This window comes from Molossus molossus, unplaced genomic scaffold, assembly GCF_014108415.1.
Source record: "Molossus molossus isolate mMolMol1 unplaced genomic scaffold, mMolMol1.p scaffold_m16_p_4, whole genome shotgun sequence".
NCBI classification, from domain to species: Eukaryota; Metazoa; Chordata; class Mammalia; order Chiroptera; family Molossidae; genus Molossus; species Molossus molossus.
Window position 1 is genome coordinate 17,122,830 of NW_023425377.1, and position 15,000 is coordinate 17,137,829.

Below are 15,000 nucleotides of genomic sequence, written 5' to 3' on the forward strand. Positions count from 1 at the left end.
GCCTGGATTTTATTTGAAAGGCAATGAGGAACTACTGAAATATTCCAAGCAGAGGATTGGTACACATAACCCCACTGTTGAGTTTTCTTATCTTTCTTGTTTTCCTCCAAAATATCAGTTGCTCCTGGAAATGTCATTACTAGAAAAGATGCCCATTGCACAGACTATCAGCTCTCTGTTTTGTTAAGGTGGGTACAACTGATCATGGGAGACATTTAGGGGATGGAAAAGAGGAAGAAGGCTCAGGCCCTCTACAAGGTCGATGTTGCTGATTTACTCATTTTACACGATGAGCTTCCACTTCAGATTTCTTTGGGGGAGGCAAGAGTGTTCCAGTTGCCCCCCCACCCCCCACCCTACCACCTCGCCAAGTCTGCAAACTTCAGGACTCCAAAGGTTCTTGATGGTGGGAGGGGGCTTCATGCTGGCATGCTTCCTGTGTGTTCCCGTGGTGATGCCATTTGTTAACAAAGGCGAGGAAAGAGAAGGGTGTGGTTTCCTAGTAAAGGTGGGAACGCATCTCCCTGGGGAGCCCCCAGAGGATGAGCTGCGTGGCCATTTGCACAAGGAGCTGGCTGCATACCCTGCAACACCTTTTGTGGAAGGCGTTGGTTCGGCATTTGTTTGCTGAGGCGGTGGTGATGATAAATGATCAGCTGGCACACACAAAGGCCTGAGTCAGGGCCCCAAACAAGCTGTGGGCACTGATGCTAATGGCTGACCTCCCTCCTGTCCAATCCCAGTCTTAAAGGACCCACACTTGGCCTTCGACTCTGCCCTGGAACCCATCCAGCCACTGGCCTGTGAAGTCCCCCCGGCGCTCTCTACTGCAGAGTGGGTGGCTTTTTGTTATTGGAATGTAACGCCTGTGCACCCCTCACGGAATTTTCACCCTATCTCCGTCCCTCACCCTCTTCGGCATAGTTAATTCCCACTCTTCTTTCAAATCTCAGCTCAAGAATCATTCCTTCCAGGAAGACATCCTGACCTCACTCCTCGCTGACCAGGCAGGCTCTTCGTTTTGTGTCTTCAGAGAGTCCACTCCTGTCCCTTTGTAGCCCTGCAGCTCAAGCTGTAGTGTCCATGCCTGCACGTCACTGTGCGACTAATGTCTACCTCCCCCACTGGAACGTAACCTTCGTGAAGGCAGAGACAGTGTCCACTTTTGACCACAGTTTCTTCCCAGTGGTGAGCACAGTGCCTAATAGATGGCACAGGCTCAGTAAGTGTGTGGAGTAAAGTTGAATGCCTGGTATATACAGGAATTGGGACTTAGAGCAGAACCGCTCCTGTTCTTACACAGGCCTCGATGTTTCCCCTCAGCACTAAGGAAGTGTTTCCTCTCGGATGTGACCGATTTCTCTGAATGAAGTGCTAAGAGGCACTCCATGGACTGAGATTTTCAAGTGTTTTATTTTAAATTTTCCATCCCTCTCTTCCTTCCTCCTTGTATTTACTCAGTTTTCTACACCGAACATACGTTACTTTAAAAAATCAACTTGAATAAAACCTCTGGGAGTAACTAATTCTTCTTAATGCTAAAATAAGGAGCTTTTGGGGTCTTGATGCTGGAATCAGAGGGAGGGAATCCCAGCACGCCCCTCGGTTCAGCAAGGAGCATTTGCATAGGTTTCCTAATGTAAAGAGTATATGTTTTTATTTCATTTTCTGTATTTCAGGCTTCACTTGATAAATCACAGGTACAGGATGGAATACAAATGTTACAAAAATACAGCCGTGAGGATATAAAATTAAAAGCACCGCTGGTAAGAGGGGGGTGGGAGCAGTATCAGGAGTGTTAATGCCCTCACCTTCCAGGGACATGAGTCAGCATCCTAAATAATGTACTAAAAGAAGCAATAGAGGGATAATGTAAGCGTATTATCTCTGCTTACAAGGGAACACAACAGAAATTATAAGTAGTATAATTATATAGAAAGGAAGAGTGTGGAGAGATGTAAATGAGGGAGTCATCTTTCCAACTAGGGAGTCAATAAGGAGGGTCCGAAGTGGCTGGTTAAGAAACGGGGGTCAGCCTATTACTAAGTGTTTCGGAGATAACTAGAAGGACCTGAAACAGAAAGGATGCGCACCGGTTGCCTAGCGACCGGGATGCAGGTGGGGAGAGGTGCAGCGGAGCCACGAAGGATGTTTTCCATCATGAGGTCACCTATGTTGTTTGATTTGTTTTCAGGTGCAATTAAGAACAATTTCAATGGAGCACAATGAAGAGGCTGGATTGAATGGTCTCCCAGGGTCCTTCCCTAGAACTGAGAGTCGGTAGCAACATAATCGCCTCGTTGTCCAGGGAACGAGAGGACACGAGTATTTACTGAGCACGGTGTGCCAGGGCTCTGTACCTACTGCCTCACACCTCAGAACATCCTGAGAGGCAGCTCTTCTGATCCGATCCTGCAGGCGAGGACACGGAGGCTCACAGGAAGGAGATGTTCTCAAACCAGGTCCACACAGCCACCAGGAAGCAGTGTGGCTGACACTGAGACCCAGGGCCACCTCACTTTGACACCCATTGCTTTTCCGCAGCACCCCACGCAGCTAAAGCCCTGGGGTGCTTGAAATCCCCCCCCCATTTTACATACATATGATAAAAAAAAACAAAAAAAAGTAAAATGATTAAAAACAGAAACAGGAGAAAATTACTTAAAATCTCAGCACCTGAGAAACTTTTGGGGTTCACTCATATCTGAGAGGATCACATCCTTGGTCGTTTTGGTCATAGTTACTACCATTCTTTAAACTCAAAAACATTTTGACATGGATACGCAGTTTGAAGAATGAAGAGTCTTGAGTCCTCTGCTAGCCAAAGAAACAGGCAATGAGTGATACCCCTGTCCCCCCAAAGGTAACCCCTATGCTGAGTTTGTGTAAACAGTTTTTTGCAGGCGGCACATTTTGGAAGATCTGTTAGTGCGATTCCAAGGTAAGCGACTGGACCACTCATGTGGTCAAATTTATATCTATAAATGCCTCCCATACCAAATTCTCCACTCACTCTTATCCATGCCACAAAGACTTATTCCAGTTTCACCCCCTGAGAGTCTTCCAGGCCTCCCCCCCACCCCAGTTTACAGTGTTTTGTTTTTTTAAACTGATGAGAGCCCTTATTCATTCAGGTCCTCCACCAAGCTGTCCACAGGCTGAGCTGTCTAATCCAGCCCACACCCAGGGTTCCGAAGTCTGTGCTTCTTTGGAGAATCAGAGCAGTGTTTCTGATTGAGAGAGAGACTTCTCGGAGGGACCGGCCATACTCAGGACCTGCGTTTTATCTGACATGAGAGGCCAACGAGAGGAATATAGTGAATACGGGTATAATATTATATAGAGATCAAACAGGGAGAGGCCAAATTCTGACTAGGATATAGCCTGAGCAGAAATTAAGTCATTCAGTCATTCCCAAGGCATCACACACAAGTCTCTGCAAGGTGCTGGAGATACCAGAAGAAGCGAGGCAGACCTGTGCAAGTCTCGTAAGTGCTCCGATAGGGTGTGCACGGGGGCCATGGGAACACATCAGAGGGGAGACCAATCCAGACTTCCGGGCAAATGGTAGGAAAGAATTTCCGTAGAAAGAATGCTAAGTGGAGACCAGAACCAGGGGTAAGTGTTGGACAGGTGAAGGGGAACGGCATCTGCAAAGACCCCAAAGTGAGAGGGACCATGGTGGGTGGGTGAGGGGCCGACAGCAGTTTTCAGTGCTGGGGGAAGGTGATAGGAGACAAGGAAGAAGGGGTGAGCAGTAGGCAGGTCAGAAAGGGTCTCGTAAGCCTCAAGGTGTTTGAACAATATCTTGATGGTAACATGAAGGGAATGGCCTGATCAGATCTGCAATTTTACCTTTTGGCTGCAAGAGAGAGAGAAAGGGTTGGGGGAGAGTAAAAGGGGTGTTTTTAGTCTAAGCAAGAGACAGTGGGGCTTGGAGTAGTGACAAAGGAAACAGGGAGGAGGGAACAGATGTCCAAGACCCAGTGACAGACTGGATGTGACAGCAGAGAGGGACATGATACCCATTCTGTGCCATTCACGGCGTCAGCAGACACAGTGGTTGGCAGATGGGAGGAAGCTGAGATCGGATGTGGGCAATACGACTTCATGATGTCTGGACCTTCAAGACATGTCTAAAAGGCAACGAGACACAAGTCCGGGGCCCCACAGAGTCTGGGCAGTGGATCTGAACTGGGAATCATCATGAGGATGGAAACTGACCAGGGGCAGCAGATACAAAGTGCAAGGGTAGGTGTACTCCATGGACACGAGAGGGGCCTGGACGCTGCAGGAAACATGATGGCAGGTGAGACTGGAAAACTAGATTTTAACACAGTTTACAATCTAGTGGGGGAAGACGGCCAAGGACATCTGCGGCTGGGAAATAAAACAGCATGGGTTTTAGGTGTGACAGAAGTTGCCGACAACTTTGCCAAAGGCCCTGTAGGTTCGGAGCTGGGAGAATGGCATCAAGCTCCTTGCAAAGAGCAGGCATTTGGTCAAGTGACTGCTGAGCACAGCCGGGGAATGACGCAGTGATGGCTCTGCAATGGGCCCGAGAGGATGGGCAGGAGAGGTGCAATGCAGATGCGGGGATAAGAGCAAAGATGGGGCCACTGATGTCAAGACAGCAGGAAATCCTTTGCTCAGGCTTGTGACGGAGTTCGGCTGCCAGGGCTGCAGCAGTCAGGGGCCAGGCTCTGGGGTCTAGGCACACGGGGAAAGGCAGAGTCGAACACTCCTTGCCTGGAAGCGGAGGGAAGGGGACTCCTGGTAAATGAGGGCTTGCCTGGTAAGCTCTGGTCACTTTATAGTCATCACCTCATTTAATACAAAGACCCCATGAAGCAGGCATTTAGCCCTGGCAGTTTTTGGGTGTGAAAACGAAGGTTCAGAGGATTGCATCCTTTTCCCAGAGTCTCACAGCTATCAAGTGGAGAGGCAAGACCGGAATCCTGGGCTTCTGAATCCAAAGACACACCCTTTCTGGTAGCACACCTGGGAGTCAGCCTGAAACCCGGCTGAGGCAGCCCTGACGTCGCTCACCCTTGCCTTCTCCTGTGCCTCTGGATGCCTTCTTGGTCTTATTCTGTGTCATGGTGTCCAGACCTAGTGACAGCATTTCTTTACTTGGGAGGCACTGTGTATGTATTTGGATATGGGCAGGGTATAAGCAAACAGTAGTAGTACTTATTAACTAAAGAAGCGGGTGACAGGCTGGAGCTGAGACCTCACAGGATTCTCTGGCTTGATCTATCAGTGGCCATGCGCGTATAGGGGTCATTTTTTCTACAACCAATCTCACCTGCTTTGTTCATTCTGCAGTACTTGCTGAGGATTCCCCCGTGCCCATAGCAAGGTTCAAGCTGGGATTGCTAAATGGCCAACGAGACCCTGCCGAGTGGTGATGTCTTCACCATCTGAGTGTCCCTTACTGGCATTAGGCGCAGCGACCCTGCCCACAGAACGCATCTCCTTCTGAATCACTAGACTGCACACCCAAAGTGCTGGGTGGTGGGAGAGAGACGCTGGGCCTGCAGTGTGGTCAGTGCCACAGCAAAGGCCCCAGGGAACTATGTTCATTGCAAATCACTGGCACATGAAATCAGCAAATTCATGGACTGGAAAAAAAAATGGAATTAAGTCTGAGTTGTCATTGGAACAAGGGCCCATGGTCTTCCTTCCATTCTACTGCCTTGAAACCAAAACAGCTGACTAGCTAATAACCCCCAGTTTATGTCCTAGCCCTTGTTCTACTGCCTTGCTATCCACACAGTCTGACTAAGAGGAAGTGGGCATTTCAGTCACCTCCCAGCCATCAAAGCAGGACGGACTCCAGTGTAGTATGTTAGGACAACCGGGCAAATTGCAGGGGCCTCCGTCCACTCGGCTTTCACTGCGATAGGGATGCCACCTTGTCAGTGTCTGTGTGTATTTGGGGGGAAGACTGATGGTCTCCAGCAGAGAGGACAGAATAATGGCACCCAGAGTTGGAGGAGTAGGCACGGCTGGATTGCCTGGGCCTGGTGGTCAAAGTTGGGAGTTAGAATTTTAAGTCCAGGGAGAAACCACCTGTCAGTTTTAAACAGGAGAGTAACATAATTGGACTTATAACTATACGAAGATCCTTTTGCTGCTACATGGAAAAAAAAAATCAATCTACCATTTTATCCCTTAACTCTGTACCTACTAGTAAATTTCACCCTTAGCAAGAGTGGAAAGACAGGAAACCGTAGAGAATCTGATTTTGAAACATTCCTCTTAAACTGAACCCTGCAGGGAGGCATGTTACTATGTTTCTCTCTGAAAGCCCTTTGCAGCAGGCAAGTCTCCATCGAGATCCAGGGAGAAGGGCAGCGGGCAGTGTATTCTGGGTGTGCTCTTAGGGCGGCTCACAAATGCCTCTGGCCTCTTTCTAGTTTGGACAGGCCAGCTCCCCTGGCTTCATTTACCCTGATGCCGACCTGACGTTTCCTGCTGGGAAATCAAATAGATGGGCAGCAGGAGCGTCGCGGCCGTGTTTGGCACTAGCAGATGCCTCTGTAAATTTAAAAAATGAAGCTGGAAGTACCTAAGGGCATATGTTACCAAGAATAAACCTCACCAACTAGCGGGAGCAGCTGGAAAAAACAAACACCCCATGGCTTGTCTTCCTCCTTATACACTGTGACCTTGTCTGCACAGTGGCCCTTTTCCTTCTTAACTTTTCAGATGCCATGATGTGGTTTCCCTTTTCCTCCCTCAAGTTTGTGTTATGAAAAATGTTACACAAATAAAACACTTGAACAATCAATGAACATCCTTCTACCCTTGATACAGAGTCAAAGCGAACATTTTGCCGCATCTGCTTTGACTCTGTATGTTTTCCTGAATCACTTGACGGTTAGGGTAAAGCTGTTGCATTACTTGGCCTTAACCACTTCAGCATGCAGCTCCTAAAAACAAGGACATCCTCAGTATTGTGATCTCAACATTAACATAAAGTCCTAGCCCTGGCCAGGTAGCTAGGTTGGTTAGAGCACCATCAGGATACACCAAGGTTGTGGGTTTGATCCGCCAGGGCACATCCAAGAAGCAGCCAATGAATGCATCAATAAGTGGAATGACAAACCAAGGTTTCTCTCTCTCTCTCTCCAAAAATTAATCATTACGTAAAAAGTAAAAAATATTCTCAATATCATATAATATGCAGTCAATACCAAAATTTGTTCAGTTCTTAAAACAGTTCTTTTTTTTTTGAACTGGGATCCAACTATGATGAGTTTGCTCAACCTTCTGCACCTCCCAAGTGCTACAGTAATGCTTATTATTCCTCTTGCTGAGGACAGCCACTAACGTATTATGCGTATTACAGAAGTAATCATTACGTGAGTAATAAGGACCAAGACTGAATGTAAAATTGCTCTTTGCCAATAGAGCAAGTAAAAGCCAAAGGGTTTTTGGTCAGAACGCAAAAATATTTTATTGTAAGGAACCCACATAAAAATTCTTCAAGGGATGAGTATTTAATTTTGGCATTGCCTTCAGTCTTACAAATTTCCTTTTCTGTTTTGCTTAATTTAAAACTGATAGACCATCAAATACCACAAAACCTCATGTTCCCAACTTCATCCATGAGGTGAACTGGGGACTGATTTCTCTCGCCTACAGGATCCCATGAAAACCCAGGATACATATTACAAAAACACAAACAGGGCCACTGTGATCCTAGGTACGTCAAGTTCATGTAGAACAATAGATTTGACTTTAGGCCCTGTTTCTGGGTGAAAAACAACGTCCCACCTTTAGCTGATTTCCTAAAGGCAATCATCGAAACAATCTCGGAACAATATTTTCTTAAATAACATTTTGCTCCGAGTTTTGAGGCAACGACAAGACAAATGACATGAATATGAATGTCCTATGTTTTTATCTTTGTCACGTGAGTGTGGAGAAATGAGCTGGCAAACTAGAGGTCGAGCCCCCACAGGAATCCCCTCCGTTTTTTTCTGGCGGGGAAGGCAATGGGGTGGGGGGGGTGGGGCCTGCCCAGAGAGCCCAGCATCTGTTTTAAACATTGCCTTATATGGGTGCCCATAGACGGTCAGTGTGCGTCTCTCCTGCATGCTGATAGTGAGCCCCGAGAACACAGGGCCCGTGGAACAGGCAAGCAGTTAGGCTTCCCACATCCACCACACCCCTCCTTTGTTTTTTGTTGTTTTTTTATCCTCACCCGAGGATATTTTTCCATTTTTGTACAGATAGAGTGGGAGGGAGAGAGAGGAAGGGAGAGAGAGAGAAACATCGACGTGAAGGGACACATCGAGTGGCTGCCACCCGCACGACCAACCAGGGCCGGGGACAAACTGCAACCGAGGTACGTGCCCTTAGCGGGAACCGAACCCGGGTCTCTCCGGACCGCAGGCCGATGCTCTAACCGCTGAGCCAAACTGGCCAGGGCCACACCCCTCCTTTGTGCAGAATGTGCTCGCTGTAGCTTCCAGCCCCTCATTTGGGGCTCTGGGCCCAGTGGGAAGCTCAGTGGAGGGATACTCCATGTGCTCCTGCTCTGGGGGCCCCTCCCTTCCCACTCCCTATAGCCTTGGCTAAATAAGTCAGTTATTTCATCGTATCTGCTTCTCTCTCTGTGTGGTCTTCCCCACCAATCTGAACCTCACTCGTGTAATGCTATATATTGTTATGGCCCCCCTCCCCTGCCCCCCTGCATTGTCGAGGGGAAGATGAATTCCCATTTTGGATCAGAATCATGTCTGATCAAGTGGGAAAGAGCTACAGCCAAGAAACTGGCCTAGAAAGCAGCCCCCACCCCCAGGGCATGTCCGTGTCTGCCACAGTTGGCACTTCCCAAAGGGTATGAACTGGGCACACAGGGAAATGGCATTTCATGACAGCGAGCCACGCAGTGGGAAGGTTACTGCCTTTTCAGATTCCTGTAGACCTTTCTGACGACTTTAATGAGAAAGCCTCCGCTGTAACCTTTCCGGAGAGCACAGCCTAGCACCTCTCTAGCAGGCGGCGTCTGTTTCCAGCAGAGACGGAGCAGGCCTCAGGTGCAGAGGCTGGGCCAGCAGCAGCTGGAGCGGCACGCCCTTACCTGGTTTTTATTGCCGCTATTATTCCGGTTGCTTTCTAATGGTGATAGAGATAATGTTTTTTTTTTTGTTTTTTTTTTTTTATCCTCACCCGAGGACATTTTTCCATTTTTTGTTCAGGTAGAGTGGGAGGGAGGGAGAGGAACAGAGAGAGAGAGAAACATCGATGTGAAAGGAACACATCGAGTGGCTGCCACCCGCACGACCAACCAGGGCCGGGGACAAACTGCAACCGAGGTACATGCCCTTAGCAGGAACCAAACCCGGGTCTCTCCGGACCGCAGGCCGACGCTCTAACCGCTGAGCCAAACCGGCCAGGGCGAGATAATGAGTTTTTAATGGAAGTGATATAAAGGTTTCTTGTAATTAAGTTTAAATGAGAAAGTAAGCTAGCTGAGTCCTGGCCAGAGTGGGTCAGTGGTTAGAGCGCTACTCTGCACACTGAAGGGTTGTGGGTTCGATTCACGGTTTAGGGCACATACCTGAGTGGTGGGTTCCCTCCAGGCCCCAGTCAGGGTACATGTGGGAGGTAATCAATCAATGTTTCTCTCTCACATTGATGTTTCTCTTTCTCTCTCCCCCTCCCTTCCACTCTCTCTCAATGGAAAAAATACCCTTGGGAGAGGATTAAAAAAAAAAAAAAAGTAAGCTAATTGAAATAAAAATATTATGTAAGGAATAGGACCCGTGGTTTGCAAGTACAGCAAGAACTGGGACAAGCACACATCAATGACTAAGCTTTGGAAACAGCAGTTCAAGGTCAGGGTTCTCTGTCCTGGTTGCACTTCTCGGCTTGGTGAATACTAGTTTTATGACTAAACAAAGTGAGAACATGTATGTGAGGAAAATGAATGCGCTGAGACATAAAAACATCTGGAAGGCATCCTTCGGACTGTGAACAACAGTTATCATGCGTTTTATACTTTCTGTTTCTCTGGGCGTTCTAGCAGTGAATTTATTTCAGTTATACCACAAGAAAAACAAAATTAAAGAAAAGGGACTATAAAGTGGAAGCAGGAGATAAAGGGACCAGATGTGAAGCTGGAAGGAAACAAAAATAAAAAAACAAAGACCGACGGCGGTCTGCGCTGCTCAGTGGGCAGCTCTCTGTCCTGCATGAGCCAGCCCCAGGCTCCCAGCTGAACCCCTGGGGAGGTCGTCTCCCTCTCGGCACCTCAGTTTCCACTCTCAGAAATGGGGGATTGCACTAGATTGGTGGTACTCAACAGGGGGAGGTTTTGTCCTCCAAATATTAGGCAATATCTGGAGACCTTTCTGGTTGACACAACAGGGGAGGGTGCTACTGGCATCTAGTGGGTAGACCCCAGAGATGCTGCCCAAGATTCTATAATGCCCAGGACGGGTCCCTACAACAAACGGTTATCTGGGCCAGAATATCAGTGGCGCCGAGTTTGAGGCACCTGCCCTGGAGGGTCTCTGATGGTTTTCCCAGATCTGACCTACATTTGATTCTGTGAGTTTGGGCCCAGACTCTCCTCACCTCCTGTAAGAGAAGCAATGTTCTCATGACGGACCAGAGTGGCTGTGGCCCACTCAACTATGAGGGGGAGAGAAGAAATAAACAACAGGGCCAAGGGCAGGAAACAGTCTAAATCCTGGGCCGGAGGCCCTGGAGTAAAAGGCAGATGTGGAAGGGCTGTCTGCTCCCCAGGGACTGGGCTCCCCTTCACTCACGTGAATGAACAGGGCCCTCTCCTGGTGTGTGTTGGCATAACAAGCAATGGGCCGATGGCTCGAAACCACATGAAATTGGAATAAAAACAGTGACTGTGAAGTAGTTCCCTAATGACCACCCTGTGATTTCTCGGGGTAAAAGATACTAGAAGAAGTACTAGTCATTAATAACAGAATTTCCTTTAAAAACATAACAGACTTATAAACAGATACTTAAGAAGTGCTGACTCACTGCGAATTAGAATCAAATATTTAAGAGTTTTCTACAACCAGGCCTTTTGTGGACACTGGATAATGACGGCCATAGTACAGCCTCTGCAGGGAGGGTAGGAACAGGTCTTTTCAATCAGTGGTGCTGGGACAACTTTGCAAGAAATGCAATTGGATTCCTACCTCCCGGTAAACACAGACATCAATTCCGGATACATAATACATTTGAAGACCTGTTACACCTTGAAAGGCTAAACTCTAAGACCTTTAATTTTCTTTTCTTTTCTTTTTTTTTTTAAGAGTAGTTTATTGATTTTTACAGAGAGGGAGAGGGAGAGAGAAAGAGACATTGATGCCACAGACAAAAATCAATCGGCTGCCTCCTGCATGCCCCCTACCAGGGATGGAGCCCCCAACCCAGGCATGTGCCCTGGCTGGGAATCGAACCCACAACCTTTCAGGACAGGATGATGCCCAGCTAAAGGAGCCACACCAGCTCTGGCCAAACTCTGAAACTTTTGGAAGAAAACACATCTTCATGGCTTCAAGACTTTTTAAATAAGTCACAGTAGCACCAGTCATACAGGGGGAAAAATACAGTAAACCTTAGGAACTTCTGTTCATCAAAAGACAAAAGGGATATATTTGCAATACGTATATCCACAATACATAAATAACAGCCACAAATCAATAAGAAAAAGATAATTCAATTAAAAGTAAGTAAAAATATTAAACAGCATTTCACAAAGAGGCTGTCCAAAGGGCAATACCACATTGAAAGAGCTTCAGCATCATTAGCCACCAGGGAAATAAAAATCAAAATGAGGTATCATGACCCATCCACCAGAATGTCTATGATTGTTGAAAAGAGACCAATAGAGTGTTCACGAGGATACAAAGAATTAAAACTCTGATACTTCGCTGAATGGGAAAATAAACTGGTACAACCACTTTGTAAAATCACTTGGCAGTATCTATGGAAGCTAAACATATGTCTATACATTGACTCAGCCATTGCACTGCTATGTATTTGCCTGGTTAAAATGAGAACATATATTCACCAGAAGAAATGTACAGGGATATCCATGGCATCTTCATTCATCACACTATCACACTGTAAATAATTCAAATGTCCATCCGAAGTAAAATGGACACTTCAATTAATCTATGCAGTGAGAATACTGCATATTCTGTATATTAATGTGTAGTAAACCTTGATTAAAAGCACCAAGCAAACACACACCCTACTCCATAGGTATATGGGGTTCTGTACTAATACTGCACCCTGAATTTTAAGAAAATGTATAAGCACCTGACTTGTAATCACCTTTGCAATTTCTATTCTCTCCACTTACAAATTAATGATATATTAATAATCTGTCGAAAACAAGGAGGCAAGCCACAGAATGAGAGAAGGTGTTTGCAGAATATACACCAATATGGAGCCCACAACCAGAAAGAACTCTGCGGATCTATCAGAAAAAGACAGAGGACACAAAAGAAAAACGGGCAAGACTTCTCACTTTATACTTTTCAGCATCCTTCCAGGTTTTCAAAACTATTCTACACTACCCCTATCTTTTATATTTATTTTTAGTTCGATAATACTACACAAACATACTTTCCTTATACAATATCAGACATGCCAAATGAAGGTAAAGTCCCTATTGATCTTTAATCCTGGCTCCCTCCCTGATACAAAGAGAAAATGACTCAACTATATTGCTTTCTTCCTGGTTTTCTTTCTTAAATGCCGCCATCTTTTGTGGGCTCTCGTATTTTTGTTTCTTTTCCATGTACGGCATCGTAATGTGTGTCTTGTCCTGGGACTCGCTCTTTTCCACTCAGCATTATGACTTGCAACCTTTGTTCTGCTGGTACGGACAAAGCTACTTCAGTGCCTTCTTCTTTTCCACTGCTTCAGAGTCTCCCGCAGAATGGGTGCTCCACAGTTTGCCTAGTCCTGCCCCATGGATGGCCACTAAGTCACACTCCTTCCTTCCTTTTTGTTCTTCGCTATTAGTTCCCCTCTTTAATGAGAACAAATGATGTGTCATCGAAATATTTATGTAATTTCAGCTTCATAAAGTACAAAGCTCTAGAAAGCTCATGCCCCATTCTAACCTCAGGCAGTGTCTTAGCTTGGGGGTTTCCCCCGTTGTCTAAGTAGGAGGCACAGAGCACAGCTTTGGGGAGCCCTGACCTTCACTATGTGCCCACCTCCCAGCCCCTCAAAACTGAGATTTTCCCCCTCTGCTGCTGCTGAGCTGTGTGACCTTGGCGAGTGGCTGTCCTCTCTGGTTTGCCGTTCCTCACTTATGAAGAGAGGGGGTTGGAATACACACACTGTTGGGGCCTCTCTCAGCTCTGAAGGTTTTGATCCTGAGGGTCCTCTTGTTTTCAGTGACAAATGCAAGTGACCGCCCAGGCAGGGATGCCTGAGAAAAATTTTCCTTTTCCTTGTAGCCCCATCCAGAGTTTGTCTCTCGGGGACTGTACAGGGGAAACGTAACTGATGCTCAGGAGGTGCGAACAGGAGACCCCCAGGACCTGAGGCTTTGGGGATCCGCCCTCCCCACCTCTACTGCGGGTACCCATGGAGCATCTCCTTAGCTTCCTGAGGCCTTGAGCAACGCAGTGTTTCCTGCTTATCTCATCCCTGTGACTTCTGAAGGCAAAGTTGCCATGGCAACCCAGGCCCACTGAACCATGTTAAAAACCTGTTACTATAAAGAGGAACACTTAGCTGTCTTGAGAGTCCATTTAATGGGGAACAGGGAGGCAATTTGGAGGAAGGGCAAACCTGTGCGTTTCAGACTTTCCGGTGCGTCCGTGTCCCTCCCGTGGAGATGGGGACACTGCGGCAGGCGGTGAGCTGGCTCACACGCCGTGGGAGGCGAGGACCTTCCGGGGCTCCCCTGCGTTCTTGCTATCGCGGCTTCCTCCTCACCTCTCTCTACCTTTGTTCCATGTCCTGCCTAATTCCTCCCCTGTCCACGTGCCTCCAACCTGCCAGATGACCCCTGGGCTGGACAATGCAAAAGCCTCATCCTCCATTCACCTTCCAGTCAGTTCTTCTCCCAACAGCCAAAAGGGCCTTTAAAAAAAATTAAACCAGACCCCCTCACTCACTCTCCATCCACAAGGCTCTGACGGCCCGGGTACTGCCGCCACCCGCTTCTCCCACCTCGGTTCCCGCCTGTCCCCTTACCCTCCTCGCCCCGGCGCACTCCGGGGTTCTCTTTCTCCGAGCTCTATCCTCTCCTGACACCCACCACTGTCCTGTTTCCCGGTTGACTGCTTCGCAGCGCGTACCGCCACCTGCATTCTCAACCTGCTTATTTACTTCTTTCAGCCCCTCCTCTCCAGAATAAAAACAGTAAAAATCTGTCTCTCTTGTTTCTGGCCATTTACCCACCACCTAGAACTGCACCTGGCAAGGAGCAGGCTAGCAACACCTTCCACTGAATGCGTGCACAGAGAGATAAACGCAGGAGCGGATGCCCATATTCCCACTGCGTCCTGAGGGTCACACATCCCCACAGCAACACCTCTCCCCACTTCCTTCCACGGCTCTGCCGCACCAGTTACCCACGCCGCCAGGCTGGGCTCACCCGTGGCCACCGGCCGTGGAGAAGAGCAGAGACAAGGGGCGGGGTGCTGGGCAGAGTGTGGAGAACGCAGCCTCTGTGATAAGCCCTGAGGGCTGGCAGACGTGGACAAACAGCCGTGGGAAAAGAGTGGACTGCTCTGTGGGGTTCCTGAGAGGTGGAAGTACAGGGGGCTTTTGCTCATTACAATAACTGACCAATTATTTAGTTCTGACTGTATGCACTTGACATGCATTATCTCCTTTCAGCCTTCAGGTACCCCGTAGGGAAGAATCGCTACCTCCCATCACGAGAACTAGAGATAACGCTACCTGCTCTTCCCTGAGCCTGGAACGCTTGTCCCCAGCTCTGCACCAGGCGAATTCCTGGTCATTCTGCAGGTCACCTTC

At 47.8% G+C, this 15,000-nt stretch overlaps 1 protein-coding gene across 3 annotated transcripts in view; it reads right to left on the reverse strand.

The window, feature by feature from the left end:
• Positions 1-15,000, reverse strand: part of CYFIP2 (cytoplasmic FMR1 interacting protein 2) — a 115,785-nt gene that overhangs the window by 16,168 nt on the left and 84,617 nt on the right. The window lies entirely within an intron of this gene.